The following is a 21,273-nucleotide window of genomic DNA, read 5'->3' on the forward strand; positions in this document are numbered from 1 at the left end:
CCTGGTGGGTGGTGTTCTCACGTGTAATAGTGGTATCCATGTCGATGATCTGGCACGTCTTGCAGAGATTGCCATGACAGGGTTGTGTGGTGTCGTGGTCACTGTTCTGAAGACTGGGTAGTTTGCTGCAAACAATGGTTCGTTTGAGGTTGCGCGGTTGTTTGAAGGCAAGTAGTGGGGCTGTGGGGATGACCTTGGCAAGATGTTCATCGTCATCAATGACGTGTTGAAGGCTGTGAAGAAGATGTCGTAGTTTCTCCGCTCCGGGGAAGTACTGGACGACGAAGGGTATTCTGTCGGTTGTGTCCCATGTTTGTCTTCTGAGGAGGTCGGTCCGGTTTTTCGCTGTGGCGCGTTGGAACTGTCGATCGATGAGTCGAGTGCCATATCCCATTCGTACGAGGGCATCTTTCAACGTCTGTAGATGTCTGTTACGCTCCTCCTTGTCTGAGCAGATCCTGTGTATACGGAGCGCTTGTCCATAGGGGATCAACACCACCCACCAGGTACGCGGTACATACTCGTGCGACTCGGCCAACGTTGTCTACCTCATACGCTGCAGGAAAGGATGTCCCGAAGTGTGGTACATTGGCGAGACCATGCAGACGCTGCGACAACGGATGAACGGACATCGCGCAACAATCACCAGGCAGGAATGTTCCCTTCCAGTCGGGGAACACTTCAGCAGTCAAGGGCATTCAGCCTCTGATCTCCGGGTAAGCGTTCTCCAAGGCGGCCTTCAGGACGCGCGACAACGCAGAATCGCCGAGCAGAAACTTATAGCCAAGTTCCGCACACATGCGTGCGGCCTCAACCGGGACCTGGGATTCATGTCACATTACATTCATCCCCCACCATCTGGCCTGCGAAATCCTACCAACTGTCCTGGCTTGAGACAGTTCACACCTCTTTAACCTGGGGTTACCCCATCTCTGGATCTGTAAAGATTTAATCACCTGCTAATGCTCGCATTCCTAGCATTGTTTGGCATCTTTGAATTTGTCTATATATGTGTTTCTGGAACAGACCTCTGCATTCACCTGAGGAAGGAGCAGCGCTCCGAAAGCTAGTGACATTGAAACAAACCTGTTGGACTTTAACCTGGTGTTGTAAGACTTCGTACTGTGCTCACCCTAGTCCAACGCCGGCATCTCCACATCACAGAGAGTACAACAGTGATATTCCCTGTCCACAGAGTACAACAGTGATATACCCTGTCCACAGAGAGTACAACAGTGATATACCCTGTCCACAGAGTACAACAGCGATATACCCTGTCCACAGAGTACAACAGTGATATTCCCTGTCCACAGAGTACAACAGCGATATACCCTGTCCACACAGAGTACAACAGTGATATACCCTGTCCACAGAGAGTACAACAGTGATATACCCTGTCCACAGAGAGTACAACAGTGATATACCCTGTCCACAGAGAGTACAACAGCGATATACCCTGTCCACAGAGAGTACAACAGTGATATACCCTGTCCATAGAATACAACAGTGATATACTTTTGTGAGGGCCACGAAGAATCCAGCACGAGTTTTAAGGATACAAAGTAATAACATATATATATATGTGTGTGTGTATATATATATATCTATATATATATATATCTATATATATAACAGTAGCAGTAACTTCCCTTGCTGCATACTCCTTCCTGCTGGTTCCTGAACTGAAAGTTTACTAATGGTTTCTCCGCCCCCCTCATTGGGGAAGCTCATACTCCCACAGGATTGTGGGATTCTCATTAGTCCCCAGCCAATGGTAAGCAGGCAGGTTATAACATCCCTCCCCCCCAAAGTCCAAGGAATCCACCGAAGACCCTGGGGAAGGAGGGCGTCGGACTCGTTTGGCCGCAGGCCGGACACCATTTGCACGCGGCGCTGGAGCAGGCGGCGTGTAACGAGACGGAGACCGACGCTTCCGTGATGTACGGCGCAACGGTTGTACATCCACGGCCCGTGGACCCGAGGATTCCCCCTCTGATGCGTCCTGTGTCTCCATCTCGGAGGCAGAGTCTGCTGCCTCCGTCATGTCAGCGTCTCTGTCTCCATTCGGTTCCGTAACGACCTGCGCAGGCTTCGAGTGAGGCACCAGTGGAAGATTGTGAGGACTACCTTCCCTTGTCTCTGGTCTCTGCGGCTGTAGAAATGAGCTCCGGGGGCGGGGAATCTTTTGAGGGGATAGTCTTCTGGACCGAACGTGGTCTACATGTTTGCGCTGGAGACGACCCTGGGCTTGCACCTGGTACGATATAGGGCCCGTTTGGCGAAAGATTACACCAGGAACCCATTGGGCACCACCCACAAAATTCCGAACGAACACTGGGTCACCGGGCGCAAACTGCCGAATCGGCCGATGCCGAGAAAATCCCTGTCCCTGCTGTTCTTGTGTGCGGCATACTTTTGTGCCAATGTCCGGGAAAACCATACTAAGGCGGGTGCAAAGTCTCCGGCCCATTAGGAGTTCTGCGGGAGCTAACCCAGTCACCGCATGGGGGGTGATCCTATACGTAAACAAAAAGCGAGCCAGTCTCGTGTCCATTGATCCGGAAGACTGCTTCTTTAGGCCTCTTTTGAATGCACTGTGCGCTCTGCCAACCCATTTGAAGCTGGGTGGTAAGGGGCAGTGCGGATATGGCGGATGCCGTTCGTCTTCGTGAACCTCGCAAACTCCTCACTCGTGAATTGAGTGCCATTATCCGTGACCAGCACCTCGGGGAAGCCATGCGTACTAAACGATAAACGCATCTTTTCAATTGTTGCGCAGGACGTTGTCCCCTGCATCTTATGCACCTCTAGCCATTTGGACTGGGCGTCAATTAGTAGAAGGAACATGGATCCTTGAAAAGGGCCTGTGAAATCTGCATGCAAGCGTGCCCAAGGCCGCCCTGGCCATTCCCAGTGATGTAGGGGCACGGCCGGGGGAAGCTTCTGATGCTCCTGGCAAATGGAGCAGTTTTGGGCCACCTTCTCAATGTCGGTGTCGAGGCCTGGCCACCAGACATAACTCCGGGCCAACATTTTCATTTTGGTCTCACCTGGATGCCCATTGTGCAAGTCTGTTAGTATCAGCTCCTGGCCTTTTTCCGGGACAATCACACGTGTCCCCCACACGAGGATGCCGTCTTCCACGCTGACTTCTGACAGCTTGGAGGAAAATGCCCGCAACTCGCCTGGGAGCTGTCTATGCTGCCCACCATACAGGACTATGTGCCGCACCTTTGACAGGACTGGCTCCGTCTGGGTCCACTCACAGATCTGTGATGCCGTGACAGGCAAGGTGTCCATAAAATTTAGGGTTGCAACCACCTCACCGGTCGTGGGGGTCGACATGGGGCCGGTCGATAAAGGCAATCGGCTCAGTGCGTCGGCATTTGCTATCTGGGTTCCTGGTTTGTGCTCCAGAGAATACTCATATGCAGCGAGCAACAAAGCCCAGCGCTGGATCCGTGCGGAAGCAATGGGCGGTATTGGCTTATCCTCTCTGAAGAGTCCCAGCAGGGGCTTATGATCAGTCACGATAGTGAAATGGCGGCCATACACGTACTGGTGGAAGCATTTCACCGCAAAGACCACTGCCAGGCCCTCCTTCTCGATCTGCGCGTACTTTTTCTCCGCTGCAGTCAATGTGCGGGAGGCGAAAGCTATCGGTCGCTCGGCCCCGTTCTCCATCTTGTGGGACAGGACAGCCCCAATACCATACGGGGATGCATCACATGTGACGAGCAAAGGCTTTCCAGGATCATAGTGGGTTAGTAACCCAGACGACGACAATTGTTGCTTTACCCGCCGGAAAGCGGTTTCTTGCGGCTGACCCCAAACCCAGGTGTGATTTTTCTTTAGCAGCAGGTGTAAGGGGACCAGCGCAGTTGCCAGATTGGGGAGGAACTTCCCGTAATAGTTTACGAGACCGAGAAAAGAACGAAGATGCAAAGTGTCAGTCGGGGCGGGGGCCTGTTGAATTGCACGCACCTTCTCTGCGACGGGGTGCAAACCTTCGCGGTCCACCCGATAACCTAGGTAGACTACTTCCTTTGCCTGAAATACGCACTTTGTGTGACGTAAACGGACTCCAGCCTCCGAAAGGCGTCTAAGGACAGCCTCCAGATTTTCCAAATGTTCCTGCTCCGACGTCCCTGTAATCAAAACGTCATCTAAGTAGACAGCCACACATAGTAAACCTCTCAAAATGCCCTCCATAACACGTTGAAAAATTGCGCAGGCAGAGGATACTCCAAAGGGCAACCGTGTATATTCATACAGGCCCCGGTGTGTATTAATCGTTACATATGGTCGGGAGGCAGGGTCCAGCTCCAACTGCAGGTAGGCGTGACTCATATCTAATTTTGTAAACGAGAGTCCACCTGCAAGTTTTGCGTAGAGATCCTCTATGCGAGGCATTAGATATCGGTCGAGTCGGGAAACCGTATTCACTAAGTTTATAGTCGCCACACAAGCGAACTGTGGCATCTGGCTTCATTACAGGTACAATTGGTGCTGCCCAGTCAGCAAAACGGACGGGCCTGATAATACCCAAACGAGTGAGCTCCCCTTCTACCTTCTCGAGCAAGGCGTATGGCACTGGGCGCGCCCGAAAATAGCGCGGCGTGGCTCCTGGTTCGACTTGGATATGGGCTACAGCCCCTTTTATTTTCCCCAAACCAGGCTGGAATACATCTGGGTATCGTCCTAGCACCTCAGTCAACCCTTCAGAAACTGGAGGATGTGCTGCCATTGCAACCTCAAATGGCGCAACCAGTCCCGACCCAACAGACTGGGCCCATGGCCGCGCACCACGATAAGTGGGAAACGCCCCTCCTGGCATCCATAAACAACAGGGGTCATTGTAGTTCCTGCAATGTCCAGTGGTTCCCCCGTGTAGGTGGCCAACCTGGCCTGTGAGTCGGTTAATCTAAGGGTCTGTATACCCTGCTTGATGCGGTCGAATGTCCTCTGGGCGATCACGGAGACCGCTGCGCCAGTATCCAACTCCATCTCAAGCGGGTGGCCATTGACCTGTACTGTCACCTTAATGGGGGCCACACGGGGAGCTGCCACACAATGCAGCTGCAGGCAGTCGTCCTCCGTCTCCACGTCCTCAGGAGTAGTCGCCGCAGGTTCATCCACATGGAAGGTACGGCCCCTGGGCTGGTCCCAGTTTCGGTCGGAACGACGGCGCCCCCAGGACCGGCGTCCGCGACGGGGCCGGCGCCTACAAGTCTGACACGGACATGGCTCCTCATCCATTGGTTCTGGAGAAGGCTCCCTTCGGGGAGTAATGTCCGACGGCCACTGGCGTCGGTCCGGACGTTGCCTCGCCCAAGGTACCGCAGGAGTGCGGGGGGACGTTTTCGGATAGAAGGGGTTGCGCCCCAAGGCATGCACTTCCATTCCCTGTAGCTCCTGCACTCCTCGTTCTGCGCTCTCTCGGGACAATACTATTTGAATGGCCTGTTGAAAAGTCAATGTTGGCTCAGCTAACAACTTTCTCTGGGTGGCCACATTGTTAATACCGCAAACCAAACGGTCGCGTAACATTTCTGACAAGGTCTCACCATAGTCACAGTATTCCGCAATCCCGCGTAGCCTGGATAGAAAATCGGCAAGGGATTCTCCAGGGGTCCTCTCAGCGGTATTAAACCGGTAATGCTGGACTATCGTGGACGGGGTTGGGTTAAAATGTTGCCCCACTATATTCACAAGTTCATCAAACGTTTTGGTGTCCGGCGCAGCTGGGTCCGTAAGGCTCCTAATCACCCCAAACGTATGCGGGCCGCAGGCGGTGAGCAATATGACCACCTGCCGCTCGTTTTCGGTGATATTGTTTGCCCGGAAATAGTAACGCATCCGTTGTGTGTACTGGTTCCAGCTTTCCAGCGCAGCATCAAAAACATCCAAACATCTGTACAGAGGCATGGTATAATAGAAAACAACTTCCAACCTGTATCCAACAAAAATCCAGGGAGGTGGCTTCAGCAGTGTAGACAGCTATTCACTTTAACCCTCGTCGCCAGTTTTGTAAGGGCCACGAAGAATCCAGCACGAGTTTTAAGGATACAAAGTAATAACATTTATTTACAATATATATATATCAGTAGCAGTAACTTCCCTTGCTGCATACTCCTTCCTGCTGGTTCCTAAACTGAAAGTTTACTAATGGTTTCTCCGCCCCCCTCATTGGGGAAGCTCATACTCCCACAGGATTGTGGGATTCTCATTAGTCCCCAGCCAATGGTAAGTAGGCAGGTTATCACATATACCCTGTCCACAGAGTACAACAGTGATATACCCTGTCCACAGAAAGTACAACAGTGATATAGCCTGTCCACAGAGAGTACAACAGGGATATACCCTGTCCGCAGAGTACAACAGTGATATACCCTGTCCACAGAGTACAACAGTGATATACCCTGTCCACAGAAAGTACAGCAGCGATATACCCTGTCCACAGAGAGTACAACAGGGATATACCCTGTCCACAGAGAGTACAACAGTGATATACCCTGTCCACAGAGTACAACAGTGATATACCCTGTCCACAGAGAGTACAACAGTGATATACCCTGTCCACAGAGTACAACAGTGATATACCCTGTCCGCAGAGAGTACAACAGTGATATACCCTGTCCACAGAGAGTACAACAGGGATATACCCTGTCCACAGAGAGTACAACAGTGATATACCCTGTCCACAGAGAGTACAACAGTGATATAACCCTGTCCACAGAGAGTACAACAGCGATATACCCTGTCCACAGGGAGTACAACAGCGATATACCCTGTCCACAGGGAGTACAACAGCGATATACCCTGTCCACAGAGAGTACAACAGGGATATACCCTGTCCACAGAGAGTACAACAGTGATATACCCTGTCCGCAGAGAGTACAACAGTGATATACCCTGTCCACAGAGAGTACAACAGGGATATACCCTGTCCACAGAGAGTACAACAGTGATATACCCTGTCCACAGAGAGTACAACAGTGATATACCCTTGCACAGAGAGTACAACAGGGATATACCCTGTCCACAGAGAGTACAACAGTGATATACCCTGTCCGCAGAGAGTACAACAGTGATATACCCTGTCCACAGAGAGTACAACAGGGATATACCCTGTCCACAGAGAGTACAACAGCGATATACCCTGTCCACAGAGAGTACAACAGCGATATACCCTGTCCACAGAGAGTACAACAGTGATATACCCTGTCCACAGAGTACAACAGTGATATACCCTGTCCACAGAGAGTACAACAGTGATATACCCTGTCCGCAGAGAGTACAACAGTGATATAACCTGTCCACAGAGTACAACAGTCATATACCCTGTCCACAGAGAGTACAACAGTGATATACCCTGTCCACAGAGAGTACAACAGTGATATACCCTGTCCACAGAGAGTACAACAGTGATATACCCTGTCCACAGAGAGTACAACAGTGATATACCCTGTCCACAGAGAGTACAACAGCGATATACCCTGTCCACAGAGAGTACAACAGTGATATACCCTGTCCACAGAGAGTACAACAGTGATATACCCTGTCCACAGAGTACAACAGCGATATACCCTGTCCACAGAGTACAACAGTGATATACCCTGTCCACAGAGTACAACAGTGATATACCCTGTCCACAGAGAGTACAACAGTGATATACCCTGTCCGCAGAGAGTACAACAGTGATATAACCTGTCCACAGAGTACAACAGTGATATACCCTGTCCACAGAGAGTACAACAGTGATATACCCTGTCCACAGAGAGTACAACAGTGATATACCCTGTCCGCAGAGAGTACAACAGTGATATACCCTGTCCACAGAGTACAACAGTGATATACCCTGTCCACAGAGAGTACAACAGTGATATAGCCTGTCCACAGAGTACAACAGTGATATACCCTGTCCACAGAGAGTACAACAGTGATATACCCTGTCCACAGAGAGTACAACAGGGATATACCCTGTCCACAGAGTACAACAGCGATATACCCTGTCCACAGAGTACAACAGTGATATACCCTGTCCACAGAGAGTACAACAGTGATATACCCTGTCCGCAGAGAGTACAACAGTGATATACCCTGTCCACAGAGTACAACAGTGATATACCCTGTCCACAGAGAGTACAACAGTGATATACCCTGTCCACAGAGTACAACCGTGATATACCCTGTCCACAGAGAGTACAACAGTGATATACCCTTGCACAGAGAGTACAACAGTGATATACCCTGTCCACAGAGTACAACAGTGATATACCCTGTCCACAGAGAGTACAACAGCGATATACCCTGTCCACAGAGAGTACAACAGTGATATACCCTGTCCACAGAGAGTACAACAGTGATATACCCTGTCCACAGAGTACAACAGCGATATACCCTGTCCACAGAGTACAACAGTGATATACCCTGTCCACAGAGTACAACAGTGATATACCCTGTCCACAGAGAGTACAACAGTGATATACCCTGTCCGCAGAGAGTACAACAGTGATATAACCTGTCCACAGAGTACAACAGTGATATACCCTGTCCACAGAGAGTACAACAGTGATATACCCTGTCCACAGAGAGTACAACAGTGATATACCCTGTCCGCAGAGAGTACAACAGTGATATACCCTGTCCACAGAGTACAACAGTGATATACCCTGTCCACAGAGAGTACAACAGTGATATAGCCTGTCCACAGAGTACAACAGTGATATACCCTGTCCACAGAGAGTACAACAGTGATATACCCTGTCCACAGAGAGTACAACAGGGATATACCCTGTCCACAGAGTACAACAGCGATATACCCTGTCCACAGAGTACAACAGTGATATACCCTGTCCACAGAGAGTACAACAGTGATATACCCTGTCCGCAGAGAGTACAACAGTGATATACCCTGTCCACAGAGTACAACAGTGATATACCCTGTCCACAGAGAGTACAACAGTGATATACCCTGTCCACAGAGAGTACAACAGGGATATACCCTGTCCACAGAGTACAACAGCGATATACCCTGTCCACAGAGTACAACAGGGATCTCCCCTGTCCACAGAGAGTACAACAGTGATATACCCTGTCCACAGAGAGTACAACAGGGATATACCCTGTCCACAGAGTACAACAGCGATATACCCTGTCCACAGAGTACAACAGTGATATACCTTGTCCACAGAGAGTACAACAGTGATATACCCTGTCCGCAGAGAGTACAACAGTGATATACCCTGTCCACAGAGTACAACAGTGATATACCCTGTCCACAGAGAGTACAACAGTGATATACCCTGTCCACAGAGAGTACAACAGGGATATACCCTGTCCACAGAGTACAACAGCGATATACCCTGTCCACAGAGTACAACAGTGATATACCCTGTCCACAGAGTACAACAGTGATATACCCTGTCCACAGAGAGTACAACAGTGATATACCCTGTCCGCAGAGAGTACAACAGTGATATACCCTGTCCACAGAGTACAACAGTGATATACCCTGTCCACAGAGAGTACAACAGTGATATACCCTGTCCACAGAGAGTACAACAGTGATATACCCTGTCCGCAGAGAGTACAACAGTGATATACCCTGTCCACAGAGTACAACAGTGATATACCCTGTCCACAGAGAGTACAACAGTGATATACCCTGTCCACAGAGAGTACAACAGTGATATACCCTGTCCACAGAGTACAACAGTGATATACCCTGTCCACAGAGAGTACAACAGCGATATACCCTGTCCACAGAGTACAACCGTGATATACCCTGTCCACAGAGAGTACAACAGTGATATACCCTTGCACAGAGAGTACAACAGTGATATACCCTGTCCACAGACCCAGCCAATTACCGCCTTATCAGTCTACTCTTCATAATCAGCAAAGGCTCATCAACAGCACCGTGAAGGGGCACTTACTCAGCAATATCCTGCTCACGGACGCTCAGTTTGGGTTCCGCCTGAGTCGCTCAGCTCCTGACATCATTACAGCCTCGGTTCATTGGTGTGGTGCATTGTTGGCTCTGTGAACAGTTTGGGCTTTGCTAGTTTCTGGTGTGTGCAGAACCACTGCAGGGTTCTCGACGCACCGTCCTCTGAACTCTCAAAAGGGATTGATCGTCAATAGCTTCACCTCCCTGGCTATCTACATTGACTGCCTCATAGCCTTCAGAAGTGTGTGGGTCGTGCAGTCCCTCGCTCGGTATCTCTCCCCAGTCCTTTCTGCCCTTGTCCTGAATAACTGATGCCATGAGGTCAGGAATACTTTCCTTCAGAGTCCTGGAGGAATGGCCCTGAATCCACTGTAAGAGCAAGTTACTTTCAGACAGTCCGATTCCCTTTCCTCTTCTGTTCTGCTATTTCCTTGCCTGACTTTGGAAGAATTATTTGCCAATTGGTCACGATCAATGGGATCAACAGGTCTTTCGGGAAGATGTGTCTTGAGATCGTCACTTCATAGTCAGACCCAAAATGAAAGCCAAGACTCTAGACTTCCTCCTTCCCATCACTCTTGCGATAACTGTTCACCATTGCTTTGCGATCAGAACTGAGAACGATGTCGAAACTTTCAGCTGACTCCTCCTTACCAACACTCCTGTAACATCTGTTCACCAGGTACCTCCAAATCAGAACTGAAATCAAAGACAAGTCCCTTGTCTAATTCTTCATTCTTATCCTCACCTTCGGTCTGGGACCTGGTTCACTGCCATGGTCGCTTGAAATACCCTCAACAGCCGTCAACATCTCTTCCTCTGCAGCAGGGAGGCGAGCGGGCGGAGAAGATCAAGGAGAAATGGGAAGCGGAGTTGGGAGGGGAGATCAATTGGGGAGTATGGAGTGAGGCACTGCGAAGGGTAAACGGGACCTCCTCTTGTGCAAGGATGAGCCTGATACAGTTTAAGGTGGTGCCCAGGGTGCATATGACTCGGGCGAGAATCAGTGGGTTCTTTCAGGGGGTAGCAGATGAGTGTGAGAGGTGTGGGCGGGGGCCAGAGAATCACGCGTCCACATTTTGGGGTTGTGAAAAATTGGGAAGATTCTGGGCGGGGGTGTTTGTGGTCTTAGCCAGGATAGTGGAGGAGGGAGTGGACCCGGACCCTTTGGTGGCGATATTTGGGGTTTCAGAGAAGCTGGAGCTCATGGAGAGGAGGAAGGCCGATGTCGTGGCCTTCGCCTCTCTGACTGCACGGCGGTGAATTTTGCTGGAGTGGCGGTCGGCATCGCCACCGGGGGGTAGCAGCGTGGTTGGCTGACCTGTACGACTTCCTGCGATTAGAGAAGATAAAGTATGAGTTAAGAGGCTCGGCGGGGGAGTTTGAGAAAAGGTGGGGGATGTTTGTGACCGTGTTTGAGGAGCTGGTCGTCACAGAGGGGTTGGGGGAGGAGGAGGGGGTGAAAAAGGGGGAAAACCTGTACAGACTGTTTGTTGATTGTTGGGAAGTATGTTTCCCGGGGTGTTTACCTACTGTAACCTGCTTTGATACAAGTTTGTAATAAAATACGTTTTTAAAAAACCATCTCTTTCTCTGAGTCATCTCCAGCCCAGAGGGTTTTCCCAGCTCCCCGCACGCCCTTTACCCGGCGTTCGGGGGCTGACTGCACTCCTTCCTTTGGACTCTGTCACCATGGGTGAAGCTCCAGCCTTCGCTCCATTGAATTATTCCCCAGAAGTTAGTCCACTCTTCCCACAGGGAATCCCTCAACCACTCCACCAACTTCTGGACCTGAAACTGAATCATACTCCAACTGCACTTTATACAATGGAACTGGGATACAACTGCCATCTATTCCATTCACCAATACCTCACTGGGCTCTCTGGAAGGAAAACCCAGCACAAGAGTTTGAGTAGCCCCGATGTCTCTTAAAATTGTTATGTGTTTGGTTACAACTGTTGAGGAAAAGGGGATGACTTTCCACTTAGACACAAAACCACATCTCTCTCATCTGCCTCATTCCTCTCGCCTGCTCCCACAGTCGTATTTATCTTGTGTCTCCTAAGTCCAGTTAATGCACTATCGTATCCTCCACTTCTGCTGCCATTTCAGAATCCCCCCTATGAACCCCCACAAGTTCCATGGGCTTTCCTTGCAACTTCCAACATGCTGAATGAACGTGTCCCACCTTGTCACCACCGAGACTTCCGAGTCTCACCTCCGCCCCCAGTAACATCCTCCCCGGTCTGAGATGGGGATTCCGGAGCGTTCCCAGCTATCCATTGCCTACCTTGTCTACCCGCCGTCCTCTCACTCTCACTCTCCCACTTCCTATCCGTCTCAGAATTACGGCGGGATGATGGAACAAACTTTGAATTTATGGATTAGCTCGTAATCGTCAGCCATAACTGCTGCCTGTCCAGCAGTTTGTACCCTCTGGCCTTCAACATGTTATCGAGGGTAAGGAATTCTTAAACTCCTCGAAGAGAACGATCTCTCTCAGAGTCTCACAGGTAGTCGCAACTCCCAATGCTCGTACCCCATCGATTAAAATTGTTCTGTTTAACCCTCTCAAATTTTTTTAAAAATTTAGAATGCCCAATTCATGTTCTCCAATTAAAGGGGCAATTTGGCGTGGCCAGTCCACCTACCCTGCACATCTTTGGGTTGTGGGGGCGAAACCCACGCAAACACGGGGAGAATGTGCAAACTCCACACGGACAGTGACCCGGAGCCGGGATCGAACCTGGGACCTCGGCGCCGTGAGGCAGCAGAGCTAACCCACTGCGCCACCGTGCTGCCCCTCACCCTCTCAAATCCTACATGGGTCTGACCCGGCACTCTCTTCAAATTCCGGAGTTTTTGTCTATATGTTTCAGAAACCAATTCGTGCGCATTCAGAATGACCTTTTTGTAACCGTGTCATAATCTCCAGACCCCTGCTCTGACAAGGCAGCGTAAGCATCCTGTGGCCTCCCTGTCGATGGACTCTGGAGGGGTAATGTCCACTTCTATTTCGGCCACGCCAATCGGGTCCCTATTTTCTGGGGCTGTTTAGCACACTGGGCTAAATCGCTGGCTTTGCAAGCAGACCAAGGCAGGCCAGCAGCACGGTTCAATTCCCGCAACAGCCTCCCCGAACAGGCGCCGGAATGTGGCGACTAGGGGCTTTTCACAGTAACTTCATTTGAAGCCTACTTGTGACAATAAGCGATTTTCATTTCATTTCAATAGATTTTAATAACGTTTGTACTTCCTTCTCTTCACATTTTGTCTCTCTCTCTCTCCTATCTTCTCTCTTTCTTTGCTCTCATTTGCTTTTTCTTCCCTCTCTCCATTTAAAAAATAATGGGGATTAAAAGGGAATAACGTGAATAGCTTTGCTGCTGAGGTTGTAGTCTTTGTAGTCGGCTATCTTCTCAGCACGTGGAGTCGAAACCATCCGCTGATTTGGATCTTCTGGCTGTAACCTTCAGGCCTGATCTCAGGCTGTGGGATCCCCTCTAGACAGACAGTGAGGCCTTAGAGCGATCTGGTAACCTTACAGAGGATTCTGGAAAGTACCCCTTCCCCCACCCACCCCCAGCTCTGTCTTCAGGCTTTAAATACTCGCTAGTTGGATAGAGAGAAAACACCAACTGATCTGTTTACCTGGAGTGAGCTAGAGAAAGAGTTCCACCCTTCCTGTGGGAGACATTGAACAGAGCTCTGCTCAGCTGCTGAGTTCAAGTCAAACTGAACCCCACACAAAACAGAGTCACACATCGAGGAGCCTTCCGGAACAATCCGGACCAATCCGCATCGAGAAGCTGCCAAGCCCGGGGATTTCAATGGAGCCGATTGGCTGCTGGCCAAGTCCATCAAAAGTGTCATCACTTGACCTGTCCAAATCGCACATTGTACTCGGGTTTGTCCTTGTTTAAAAATAAAGGCTGGGATACTATAGAAGCCAGCAGAACAGAGAATAAAGGAATTTCATAAGGAAAACCAAGTCTTAACAGGGAAAGCAAGGTTTAAACATGAGGATCCTTACAGTTGTCCGTGTGTGTGTGTGGAATGTGTGTGTGGATTGAGTGTATCTATGTGTGGATTTTGTGTGTGTGTAACACTCCGTTAGTGCCTGTGTGAGGGGGCTTCCTGCTAATTCCCTTATTTCCACTTTCCTTTATTTTGCCGTTATCATTTTTGATCCATGGATGATTAATGGACACGAGTCTTTTTTTAAAAAAAAATTTAGAGTACCGAATTCAGTTTTTCCAATTAAGCGGCAATTTAGTGTGGCCAATCCACCTATCTTGCACATCTGTGGGCTGTGGGGGCAAAACGCGGGGAGAATGTGCAAACTCCACACGGACAGTGACCCAGAGCCGGGATCGAACCTGGGACCTCGGCGCCGTGAGGCAGCAGCGCTAAATCACTGCGCCACCCTGCTGCCTGGACACGCGTCTTTAAATCAGGCAGCGGAGAGAGGGACTGGGGAATTTAGAAGTTGCAGGAGGGACTCAGAGAGAGCTCTCTGCCATATTTGAACAGGAGCTTCAGATTTTTCGGCAGTAGAGAGAGAGATGGGCTGGATTTGGTCTGACTGATTGCCACGTGGTAAATTAATTGGTGCAGAAGGCTTGTAAACTATGTTGTAATTAATCCTGGAACTCCAATGTTGTATGGTATCCTTAAGTTTGTAATTTTGTTTTGCGATGTATCCAGATTTAGTATTTTGGCAGGGTAGCGGATTTAGTAACAGGTGGTTGCATCATATCCCAGTGGGAGGGTTCTCAGAGTCCTGTGGGTGCAGTTGAGCCCCGGACACAGAGAGACAGGGATCTGCTTTCTCTCTCTCTCTCCAGTAAGGCTGTGAGTTCTGTATTCCTGACGCTGCGGAGGACCCGGATGAGTGAATCACCAGGGAAACCATTGAAGGCTGCAAACAGAGATCTGGACTCCCTCTCTCCCTCCAGAAAGACTGTGAGTTGCTGGGTTTCTGAAACTACGGAAAGCTGAATGAATCTACAGTAAAACCACAAACTGAAGCGACGTTTGAAGAGGATTAAGGTGCCGGAAACAAGCATCTGTAACAAAGACTCCTTTTCCTGTTTACTTATGATTTTCTTTACCCCTTTCCTCCCCTTCTGTGTTTGTCTGCATTTGGAAGGAGGAGTTTAGGCGCAACAATGAGTGTAACATTCTTTTAATTTTATTATAAATTTAGTGTACCCAAATCATTTTTTTCCAATAAAGGGTGTGTGGGTGTGTGCGTGTCTGTCAGTGTGCATGTCTGCCCATGTGTGCGTGTGTGTGTGTCTGTCAGTGTGCGTGTCTGCCCGTGTGTGCGTGTGTGTGTGTCTGTCAGTGTGCATGTCTGCCCATGTGTGTGTGTGTGTGTGTCTGTCAGTGTGCGTGTCTGCCCGTGTGTGCGTGTGTGTGTGTCTGTCAGTGTGCATGTCTGCCCATGTGTGCGTGTGTGTGTGTCTGTCAGTGTGCATGTCTGCCCATGTGTGCGTGTGTGTGTGTCTGTCAGTGTGCGTGTCTGCCCGTGTGTGCGTGTGTGTGTGTTTCGACCAGGGATTTTCAAACTTTTGTTTGAGCGACCCACGTGTACAGAATGTCCAACTATCGTGACCTTCGCCACATTCACAAAAGATTCTCTATAGTTACTTTTAAGAATGTCTCACGGGCAGCATGTTGGCGCAGTGGGTAAGCCCTGTAGCCTCACGGCGCCGAGGTCCCAGGTTCGATCCTGGCTCTGGGTCACTGTCCGTGTGGAGTTTGCACATTCTCCCCGTGTTTGCGTGGATTTCGCCCCCACAACCCAAAGATGTGCAGGCTAGGTTAATTGGCCACGCGAAATTGCCCCTTAATTGGAAAAAATTAATTGGGTACTCTAAATTTCTATTAAAAAAAGAATGTCACACTCATTGTTGGCACTTCTGCATTATTGAATGTAAAATTGTAAATTGAGCTGCTGTTTTACTTTAAAGGACAGCTCCACCTTGCTAAAGCGTGTAACTTAGAATTATTTAATTATTTAATAGCTTCATGCCCAATGTTTGCATTTGGAGATTTAACTGAGAACGCACTGCAAAAAGTAACAGGCTCAATATTGCACAGTTTAAACAACGCCATGTTCGCTCGTTCAAAACCGAACAGGACCTCGGTTAGGAAATTAAACTCAAAACGTCCACTTCAGAACCAGGAGCCCTAACGGCTGAAACAAAAACACTGTCAGACAGAATGTCACCTGGCGCCCGTCAGCACTGTTTCCCAGTAAAGTATCTAACAGACTGAAAACGTGCTAAAAAAAAACCAATGCTGGGCACAGCTCCGCTGACCAATATGCAGAACATGCAGACACATTCCATTCCACACACCGGCAATATTTACCGGCTCCGGTATAAAGGAGTGTAGTTTAGTCGCCAGCTACTGCCATCCTTGGCGAACAATTCAAGCCCCGATAGAGGGAGGTACGAAAGTCCTTGCTGTAGAGGAACCGATTCAGCTGATGGAGTTCATGGAGCCACAGGACAGAGGCGGACTCTTGGGGACGAGTACCTGGGAAGAGGGAGTGGATAGCGACGGGCGAGGTGATGAACAAAAGAACCATTCTTGAAGGACAAGAGTCCCGTTGTGGAGGGACTATTCGGAAGTGGCAGCAATGGACATAGGGGCTTACCGGGGTGGAGGAGGCTGTACATCCAGGTTCACTGACAGAATGATAGTGACGCACTGAACTCAAGAAATAATACAGATCCCGACACTGAACACAGTACCAGGAAATGCCACCCAAAGAGAATACTGTCACGGGAATGTCACTTTAAGAAATGTTTGTCTGCTCGAGTGGCTGCAGTGATGTCAGAGTGTGGGTGGAGCTGAGCTCTGGCTCTGCTTTTTAGTTTCGCTTTGAGGAAAAGCTTGGGTGTGTCTGTGTTTTTTTAGTTTCGTTTAGCGTTGGAGCTGAAACCAGCCAAAGAAGATGTGATCTCTCTGCAATCTAAAGGCTATCTCTAGATCATTTGGTGAATTCAGAGGGATAACTGCTCTCAGTGGAGAATTTAAACCTGATGTGCTTCTGTAAAAAGGATTTTTGTCTTGTGGATGTTAAAAGGAACGTTTAAGGATTACTTAGTGTTGTATTCTTTGGGGGTTGTATTTGAATTGATGATTGCTAAGATGTTCACTGTATGTTTAAAAAAGGTTAACTTGAGTTCATAGAATAAACATTGTTTTGCTTTAAAAAAAACGTTTCAATTTCTGCTGTCCCACACCTGTAGAGTGGGCCGTGTGCTCCCCATACCACAATGAAGTAAAAGTCGAGGGTCAGGTGATCTCCATGGCACACTTTGGAGTTCTCTAATAACTGGCCCATAACTACACAGTGGCCGAGCGAGATAAGGAAGGCCACGGCACTTCCTTCTACAGCAGCCTCGCTCGGTCACACACTGTACTGCAGTGAGCATTTACCCAGAGAGACACCAGTAAACATGGTCAGGGGATATTTGGGTATCATTTTGGTGACCTTTTGGCGACCCGTTCAACATCATCCCGCGACCCATCTGCGGGCCGTGACCCCCACTGGCGTCGAGGGTGGGGGGGGAGTGGAGTTAAAGTAGGGGATTAGGAATTTGATAATACATAATCAGTTGTATTTGCTACGGATTTCATTCTAGCTCTTGTTATCAATAATCAGTAATTGTGTTTATACTGACAACCCCGCTGAGTGTAATTATTAGCCAGCCAAGGACCAAAGACTTCAGATATTTTTCAAAAAATTATTGGTTAATTCACTTGTGTTGTGACTCCGGGGTCTGTGGGACTGGGATTGACCGTGCTCTGGCCCAGGATGATTGTGTTGTGACTCCGGGGCCTGTGGGCCTTGAGTTGACCGTGCTCTGGCCCAGGGTGATTGTGTTGGGACTCCGGGGTCTGTGGGACTGGGATTGACCGTGCTCTGGCCCAGGGTGATTGTGTTGGGACTCCGGGGTCTGTGGGACTGGGATTGACCGTGCTCTGGCCCAGGGTGATTGTGTTGTGACTCCGGGGCCTGTGGGACTGGGATTGACCGTGCTCTGGCCCAGGGTGATTGTGTTGGGACTCCGGGGTCTGTGGGACTGGGATTGACCGTGCTCTGGCCCAGGGTGATTGTGTTGTGACTCCGGGGTCTGTGGGACTGGGGTTGACCGTGCTCTGGCCCAGGATGATTGTGTTGTGACTCCGGGGTCTGTGGGACTGGGATTGACTGTGCTCTGGCCCAGGATGATTGTGTTGTGACTCCGGGGCCTGTGGGACTGGGATTGACCGTGCTCTGGCCCAGGGTGATTGTGTTGTGACTCCGGGGCCTGTGGGACTGGAGTTGACCGTGCTCTGGCCCAGGGTGATTGTGTTGTGACTCCGGGGCCTGTGGGACTGGGATTGACCGTGCTCTGGCCCAGGGTGATTGTGTTGTGACTCCGGGGTCTGTGGGACTGGGAGTGACCGTGTCCTGGCCCAGGGTGATTGTGTTGGGACTCCGGGGTCTGTGGGACTGGAGTTGACCGTGCTCTGGCCCAGGGTGATTGTGTTGGGACTCCGGGGTCTGTGGGACTGGGATTGACCGTGCTCTGGGCCAGGGTGATTGTGTTGTGACTCCGGGGTCTGTGGGACTGGGACTGACCGTGCTCTGGCCCAGGATGATTGTGTTGTGACTCTGGGGTCTGTGAGACTGGAGTTGACCGTGCTCTGGCCCAGGGTGATTGTGTTGTGACTCCGGGGCCTGTGGGACTGGGAGTGACCGTGCTCTGGCCCAGGGAGATTGTGTTGTGACTCCGGGGTCTGTGGGACTGGGAGTGACCGCGCTCTGGCCCAGGATGATTGTGTTGTGACTCCGGGGTCTGTGAGACTGGGGTTGACCGTGCTCTGGCCCAGGATGGTTGTGTTGGGACTCCGGGGCCTGTGGGACTGGGATTGACCGTGCTCTGGCCCAGGATGATTGTGTTGTGACTCCGGGGCCTGTGGGACTGGGAGTGACCGTGCTCTGGCCCAGGATGGTTGTGTTGGGACTCCGGGGCCTGTGGGACTGGGATTGACCGTGCTCTGGCCCAGGGTGATTGTATTGTGACTCCGGGGTCTGTTGGACTGGAGTTGACCGTGCTCTGGCCCAGGGTGATTTTGTTGGGACTCCGGGGTCTGTGGGACTGGGGTTGACTGTGCTCTGGCCCAGGATGATTGTGTTGGGACTCCGAGGCCTGTGGGACTGGGATTGGCCGTGCTCTGGCCCAGGGTGATTGTGTTGGGACTCCGAGGCCTGTGGGACTGGGATTGGCCGTGCTCTGGCCCAGGGTGATTGTGTTGTGACTCCGGGTCTGTGGGACTGGGACTGACCGTGCTCTGGCCCAGGATGATTGTGTTGGGATTCCGGGGTCTGTGGGACTGGAGTTGACCGTGCTCTGGCCCAGGATGATTGAGTTGGGACTCCGGGGTCTGTGGGACTGGAGTTGACCGTCCTCTGGCCCAGGGTGATTGTGTTGTGACTCCGGGGTCTGTTGGACTGGAGTTGACCGTCCTCTGGCCCAGGGTGATTGTGTTGGGACTCCGGGGCCTGTGGGACTGGGATTGACCGTGCTCTGGCCCAGGATGGTTGTGTTGGGACTCCGGGGTCTGTGGGACTGGAGTTGACCGTGCTCTGGCCCCGGGTGATTGTGTTGGGACTCCGGGGCCTGTGGGACTGGGGTTGACCGTGCTCTGGCCCAGGGTGATTGTGTTGGGACTCCGGGGCCTGTGGGACTGGAGTTGACCGTGCTCTGGCCCAGGATGATTGTGTTGGGACTCCGGGGTCTGTGGGACTGGGAGTGACCGTGCTCTGGCCCAGGATGATTGTGTTGGGACTCTGGGGTCTGTGGGACTGGGAGTGACCGTGCTATGGCCCAGGATGATTGTGTTGGGACTCTGGGGTCTGTGGGACTGGGAGTGACCGTGCTATGGCCCAGGATGATTGTGTTGGGACTCTGGGGTCTGTGGGACTGGGAGTGACCGTGCTCTGGCCCAGGATGATTGTGTTGGGACTCCGGGGCCTGTGGGACTGGGATTGACCGTGCTCTGGCCCAGGGTGATTGTGTTGTGACTCGGGGGCCTGTGGGACTGGGAGTGACCGTGCTCTGGCCCAGGGTGATTGTGATGGGACTCCGGGGTCTGTGGGATTGGGATTGACCGTGTCCTGGCCCAGGGTGATTGTGTTGGGACTCCGGGGTCTGTGGGATTGGGATTGACCGTGTCCTGGCCCAGGGTGATTGTGTTGGGACTCCGGGGCCTGTGGGACTGGGATTGACCGTGCTCTGGCCCAGGATGATTGTGTTGTGACTCCGGGGTCTGTGGGACTGGAGTTGACCGTGCTCTGGCCCAGGGTGATTGTGTTGGGACTCCGGGGCCTGTCTGACTGGGGTTGACCGTGCTCTGGCCCAGGGTGATTGTGTTGTGACTCCGGGGTCTGTGGGACTGGGAGTGACCGTGCTCTGGCCCCGGGTGATTGTGTTGGGACTCCGGGGTCTGTGGGATTGGGATTGACCGTGCTCTGGCCCAGGATGATTGTGTTGTGACTCCGGGGTCTGTGGGACTGGGAGTGACCGTGCTCTGGCCCAGGGTGATTGTGTTGTGACTCCGGGGTCTGTGGGACTGGGGTTGACCGTGCTCTGGCCCAGGGTGATTGTGTTGGGACTCCGGGGCCTGTGGGACTGGAGTTGACCGTGCTCTGGCCCAGGATGATTGTGTTGGGACTCCGGGGTCTGTGGGATTGGAATTGACCGTGCTCTGGCCCCGGGTGATTGTGTTGGGACTCCGGGGTCTGTGGGATTGGGATTGACCGTGCTCTGGCCCAGGATGATTGTGTTGGGACTCCGGGGTCTGTGGGACTGGGAGTGACCGTGCTCTGGCCCAGGGTGATTGTGTTGTGACTCCGGGGCCTGTGGGACTGGAGTTGACCGTGCTCTGGCCCAGGGTGATTGTGTTGGGACTCTGGGGTCTGTGGGACTGGGAGTGACCGTGCTCTGGCCCAGGATGATTGTGTTGGGACTCTGGGGTCTGTGGGACTGGGAGTGACCGTGCTATGGCCCAGGATGATTGTGTTGGGACTCTGGGGTCTGTGGGACTGGGAGTGACCGTGCTATGGCCCAGGATGATTGTGTTGGGACTCCGGGGCCTGTGGGACTGGGATTGACCGTGCTCTGGCCCAGGGTGATTGTGTTGTGACTCCGGGGCCTGTGGGACTGGAGTTGACCGTGCTCTGGCCCAGGGTGATTGTGTTGGGACTCCGGGGCCTGTGGGACTGGGATTGACCGTGCTCTGGCCCAGG

The sequence above is a fragment of the Scyliorhinus torazame genome, chromosome 19 (assembly GCF_047496885.1).
Source record: "Scyliorhinus torazame isolate Kashiwa2021f chromosome 19, sScyTor2.1, whole genome shotgun sequence".
Taxonomy (NCBI): Eukaryota; Metazoa; Chordata; class Chondrichthyes; order Carcharhiniformes; family Scyliorhinidae; genus Scyliorhinus; species Scyliorhinus torazame.